This window comes from Lipotes vexillifer, unplaced genomic scaffold, assembly GCF_000442215.2.
Source record: "Lipotes vexillifer unplaced genomic scaffold, Lipotes_vexillifer_v1.1 scaffold474, whole genome shotgun sequence".
Lineage (NCBI taxonomy): Eukaryota > Metazoa > Chordata > Mammalia > Artiodactyla > Lipotidae > Lipotes > Lipotes vexillifer.
The window spans coordinates 2,564,019-2,570,394 of NW_006772385.1; positions in this window are offsets into that span (position 1 = coordinate 2,564,019).

Below are 6,376 nucleotides of genomic sequence, written 5' to 3' on the forward strand. Positions count from 1 at the left end.
AGAATGACTGTCTCCTAAAGAAAGGTAGGCTACTTGGTCTCCCTTTTCACAGCATATTTTAAGGACTATAATTACTACAGGGAACTTTTACAGTTCACTGATGCAAAGTTGCCTCCTGATGATTAAGAGGTGACTTTATTTTTTCAACTGTTGACCTTCAGTACATTAAAAAAAAAAAAACACTTTACTAATTTTTTAAGGCCTGATAATTTGTCAAGTTTAATATATATTCATTATGTAAAATTGGAAAAATATAAAAAAGTAGAAAGAAAAAACATAACTCTCTAGACCAACCACCTAAAGACAACCATTGTTAATTTGGTTTCTTTCTTAGCATTAATTTTAATTGAAAAATGCTCAATGAATAGAAAGAAAAAATTGATGCATCATTATTTTCTGGCTGTTTGTAGCTTAGCTTCAAATGTAATATTTATAGAATATTTAGTCAATAAATAATTAGTTGTCACCTGCCTCTTTTTACCTTGTGAAATGTAAGTTTGCATGTATTTTCCAAAAGTCAAGAAAAACATATTCATATCTAAGACAGGCCATTATTTCCTAAATTACTGAAGTCACCCTGGAGATGAAGTTGTTTTGAGATGACTGATTTTTTTCATTATCGCACCAGCCTGAATATTTACTGCTGTGATCCTTTTTCACCATTCACACTTAAAAAATCTCAGGAAACGGGGAACATAAAAAGCCCCTAGGATCCTTCTCCATTTCAGTGCCTCTGTCACAAGGTGCCCTTGTCTAACCTCTTGTCTCCCGTGGGAAAATCCACTGTGGCTGCTCAGTCAGATGTGTCTTCTGGAGAGATGCCATGATGGAGTGCTTCCTGATAATGTCTGTCTGAAGACCTGTTTCACACACCTCTTCTCAAGGGATTAAACGGATATACTGGCTGAATCATAGTTTGATTCTTATGTCAGCCTTGCTTTTCTTCCCCAGGATTACCTTAACATTTTTTTTTTTTTTTGCAGTACGTGGGCCTCTCACTGTTGTGGCCTCTCCCGCTGCGGAGCACAGGCTCCGGACGCGCAGGCTCAGCGGCCATGGCTCACGGGCCCAGCCACTCTGCGGCATGCGGGATCCTCCCAGACCGGGGCACGAACCCGCGTCCCCTGCATCGGCAGGCGGACTCTCAACCACTGCACCACCAGGGAAGCCCCTACCTTAACATTTTAAAAGAAATCTTCAGGTGCTTCCCTGGTGGCACAGTGGTTAAGAATCCACCTGCCAGTGCAGGGGACACGGGTTCGATCCCTGGCCCGGGAAGATGCCGCAGAGCAACTAAGCCCATGTGCCACAACTACTGAGCCTGCTCTCTAGAGCCCGTGAGCCACAGCTACTGAGCCTGCGTGCTACAACTACTGAAGCCCGTGTGCCATAACTACTGAAGCCTGCATGCCTAGAGCCTATGCTCCCCAGCAAGAGAAGCCACCGCAATAAGAAGCCTGCGCACTGCAACCAAGAGTAGATCCCGCTCGCCGCATCTAGAGAAAGCCCACACACAGCAACAAAGACCCGACACAGCCATAAATAAATAAATACATACATAAGTTTATTAAAAAAAAATCTTCAGTGAACACTAGATTGGTCTCCTAGTATAGCTGCTGAAACAAATTACCTCAAATTTAGTGGCTTAAAATGACACAAATCTATTATCTTACAGTTCTGGAGGTCAGGAGTCTGAAATAGTTCTCACTAGACTAAAATCCAGGTGCTGACAGGACTGTGTTGTTTTCCAGAGGCCCTAGGGGAGCATCTGATGTCTTGCATTTTCTAGTGTCTAGGCGTCTCCTACATCCCCTTCCATCTTCAAAGCCAGCAATGGCCTGTCCGGTCTTTCTCCTAGTGCATCACTCTGACGCTGACACTCCTGTGTCTCCCACATTTAAGGTCCCTCATGATTACATTGGGCCCACCCTGGATAATCCAGGATAATCTCCCAGGTCAAGATCCTTAACCTAATCACAGCCACAAAGTCGTTTTTGGCATCTAAGGCAACATGTTCACAGGTTCTAGGGATAAGGACATGGACATCTTTCCAGTGGGTACATCATTCTACCAACCACAAATACTTTAACTCAAAAGAGTGGATAATGTCTGAAATGGGACAGAATCATTGGGGAGATACTGTTTTCCTTTTGCTATTTCTCAGTCATACTAGTTTACTACTTCCGCTGTTGTAGTGTAAAATACCTTTCAGGAGTAAAATTATTATTATTATTATTTTTTGCGGTACGCGGGCCTCTCATTGTTGTGGCATCTCCAGTTGCGGAGCACAGGCTCTGGACGCGCAGGCTCAGCAGCCATGGCTCACGGGCCCAGCCGCTCCGCGGCATGTGGGATCTTCCCGGACTGGGGCATGAACCCGCGTCCCCTGCATCGGCGGCAGGTGGACTCTCAACCACTGCGCCACCAGGGAAGCCCAAATTATTATTCTTGCAAGCCCTTTTTCAGGGCTGGCCCAAGGCAAAATGGTGATGTAATTTGTCTGACCTGTCAATTTTTTTCCTTCTAGTTTTATTTATCCTTTCCCAGAACTCTGCTCTCTTCTCTTACTCACAATCTTAGGTTAATCCCAATAAAATATTTTGTAATAGGAACTAAAGAAATGACCCTCCTGAGGATATTTTCACATTATAAAAAGGTTTTGAAAATCCAAAGACTTAAAGACACAGAGTGGAGCTATAGGTTCCAAAATGATCCGTAATAGGCTGGTAGTAAATTATATTCAGATGTTTGTTCATTATGTGCTTTGCCTGTCACTGCGAGGGTTCAGAGATAAGTAAAGCTCAGTTGCCATTCTCAAGGAGTTGATAGTCTGGTCAATTTAAAATTCATATTCTTGCATCAGAGGACTTTCAAACCACCCATGTAGGTTCTAGTCCTTTGTAGCTATGTTATCCTTGACAAACATTAGTATTTGAAAACTAGGATTTTTTTAAAAATGGAATTGCTATAGACCTATTTTTACCAATGGTTGCAAATTTACGAATACAATTGACCATTGAACAACACCGGGGTTGGGGCACTGACCCTTCACCCGCTCAAAAATCTGCTTACAGTCTGCCCTCCATATCCACGAGTTCTGCATCTGCAGACTCAACCAACCTTGGGTCGTGTAGTACTGTACTATTCACTGTTGAAAAAAATCCACGTATCAGTGGACCTGTGCCTCTCAGACCTGTGTGTTCAAGGGCCAGCTGTACAGTGTGCCAGTAAAACGAAGGCTTAAAGTTTCCTATGTCTTCTGATAGAAGAAGGGGAGGAGAATGGGGTGAGATATAAACCTTAAGTTTGCCAGTTTACAATATCTTTTGGTTTAAATATTTTCTTCTGATTGGCTCAGATTCTTAGATTTAAAACTTATTTCCCCTCCTTCTATACCTTTCCAAAATGGTATCTGGACACCAAACAAACCTACCTTGGGCTCCAGAAGGACATACTATCTCTATCTTTCAAGGCTGCTCTCTACACAAGCATCCCAGAAAAGATAGCCTATGCTTACATAATGTGAAGAAACACAAAAATAAACGGGGAATTGTCTCCTAACGCACGCATCCTTAACCATAACAATTAAATTTCCCAGCTCAGCCTTAAAGGTAGAACGGGTATTCGTTCTACATTATGGAAGAAACTATGCTCAGAGTCTTAAAGGCTTGACTAAAGTTATAAGAGCTTTGGCACTACCAGAAACTAGGGATTATTATGAATAAAATAGTTTGGTTTGATATCTGCCAGATATTTCCCAAATTATCTATAGACTTTACATTTGTATATCTTTCCTATTTAAAATTTAGGAAGACCGCAACTACGTGGTGCTTGTAACACACACATACGGTCTTGACTAGGACAATCGCAATCTAAAGACTGCATTTACCTGAATTCTCAAAATTTCTTTTAGGAATATTTTACAGCTCTGTTTGGTGTTTTATTTTGACATGTACACTGTCAGGGAGTAAGGTGGTTCATGCTATTAGTCAGGGTAATTAACATTAGTTGCTAACAAACAACTCCCAAGTTTCAGTGACATAATACAAAAAGTTTTGTTTCTTACTCATGTCACAGACCAAAGCAGGTCAGATGGCTCTCCCAGGGGTTCTCTCCTACAATGTTGAGTCAGGGATCCAGGCCTGTTTCATCTGGTGGTTCTACTTTCCAGTAGGGCCTCCAGAGTCCTTCAGTGCCCTCCATTTGGCCAGCTAACTAGCAAAGAGGGTTGAAGACCCGGTGGGATATTATAGGGGTCAGGCCAGAAAGTGAGGTATACGACCACCCACATTTCACTGGCCAAAAGGAGTTACATGGCCTGACCTAGATGCAAAGAGTAGGGAAATGTGACCTTCGTATTGTCTCTGTCATGTCCTTTAATAAGAATCTATCAGTCAACATTATTTATTGATGATCAGCTTGGTGCATATCATTGTATTAGGTACTATGAAAGTAAAAAGAGAGTCAAAATTTCCTATGCATGGATATAAAAAATGGATTAAGGCAAGAAGTCTTTTTGACTCATTCTGTTAAATAAATGATTTAGTAATAGGGTGAATCCAAAGCTCCATTGTGAGTTAGTTGTTTAGAAATAGGGGCACATTTAACTCCCAGAAATAGTGTATAAATTATGGTGTATGTATTAGATAACATGTATTCCAGGTTCAAATTTCAGATGCCCAGATCACTGGTAGGGATTGCAGACTGCCTTCCATGTTCAATGGCCGAAGAGAGCAAACCTAACCAGTCATAAGAACTTGTGTATAACAGGTTAATTTTTTTTCATAAGCATAAAAAAGATACTGCATGTGAAGCAGTCAGTGACATCTTAAAGGAGGATGGAGTTGGGACCTGGGATTTGGGTCCTGAGAAAACTATATAAAAGAACAGTAAACAAATGACAGGACACGGTGATTATCATCCAGTTGGCAAGGGCTGCTATATAAAATAAGAGGGGAAAGGAACTAGCATAATTATTATGTAGCGACGTTAATAGACAAAGAAAACATAAGTTAGAATTACCATGACCTCCATTTTGTTGCAACAGACATATTTTCAAAAGACTTGGTGACCTTGTAATTATGGAATGAAAGCAAATTAAGCACCTGCATGCCTTCTGAGGTCCAATGTTGCTCACCCCTCACCGCCCCCATTTGTATTTATAAGTGATTCAGGTGTTTAGATAGCACAGTGATGGTAGCAGGGAGCTGATATTTCTTGAATATCTATTATATGTTGAGAACCATAAGGTTCTTTTTTTTTTTTTTTTTTTTAGATAAGTTTACTGTTTTAATTCTCACGAGGATCCTCTGAGGCAGGCATGATTACCCCTGTTTTTTTTTTGTTCTTTGTTTTTTGCGGCACGCGGGCCTCTCACTGCTGTGGCCTCTCCCGTTGCGGAGCACAGGCTCCGGACGCGCAGGCTCAGCGGCCATGGCTCACGGGCCCAGCCGCTCCGCGGCATGTGGGATCTTCCCGGACCGGGGCACAAACCCGTGTCCCCTGCATCGGCAGGCGGACTCTCAACCACTGTGCCACCAGGGAAGCCCGCATTTTAGCATTTTAACCATTAAAAAATTTTTTTTAATTTAATTTATTTTTTAAATTTTTATTTATTTTTGGCTAAATAAATTTATATTTATTTTTGGCTGCGTTGGGTCTTCATTGCTGCACGCGGGCTTTCTCTAGTTGTGGCGAGTGGGAGCTACTCTTCCTTGTGGTGTGCGGGTTTCTCATTGTGGTGGCTTTTCTTGTTGCAGAGCACGGGCTCTAGGTGTGCGAGCTTCAGTAGTTGTGGCACGCGGGCTCAGTAGTTGTGGCTCGCGGGCTCTAGAGCGCAGGCTCTGTAGCTGTGGCGCACAGGCTTAGTTGCTCTGCGGCATGTGGGATTTTCCTGGATCAGGGCTCGAACCCGTGTGCCCTGCATTGGCAGGCGGATTCTTAACCACAGCGCCACCAGGGACGTCCTGAATTTTATTTCATTTATTTTTTTATACAGCAGGCCCTTATTAGTCATCAGTTTTATATACATCAGTGTATACATGTCAATCCCAATCTCCCAATTCATCCCACCCCCACCCCCACCCCCCTGGCTTCCCCCGCTTGGTGTCCATACGTTTGTTCTCTGCATCTGTGTCTCAACTTCTGCCCTGCAAACTGGTTCATCTGTACCATTTTTCTAGGTTTCACATACATGCATTAATACACGATATTTGTTTTTCTCTTTCTGACTTACTTCACTCTGTATGACAGTCTCTAGATCCATCCACGTCTCAACAAATGACCCAATTTCTTTCCTTTTTATGGCTGAGTAATATTCCATTGTATATGTGTACCACATCTTCTTTATCCATTCATCTGTCGATGGGCATGTAGG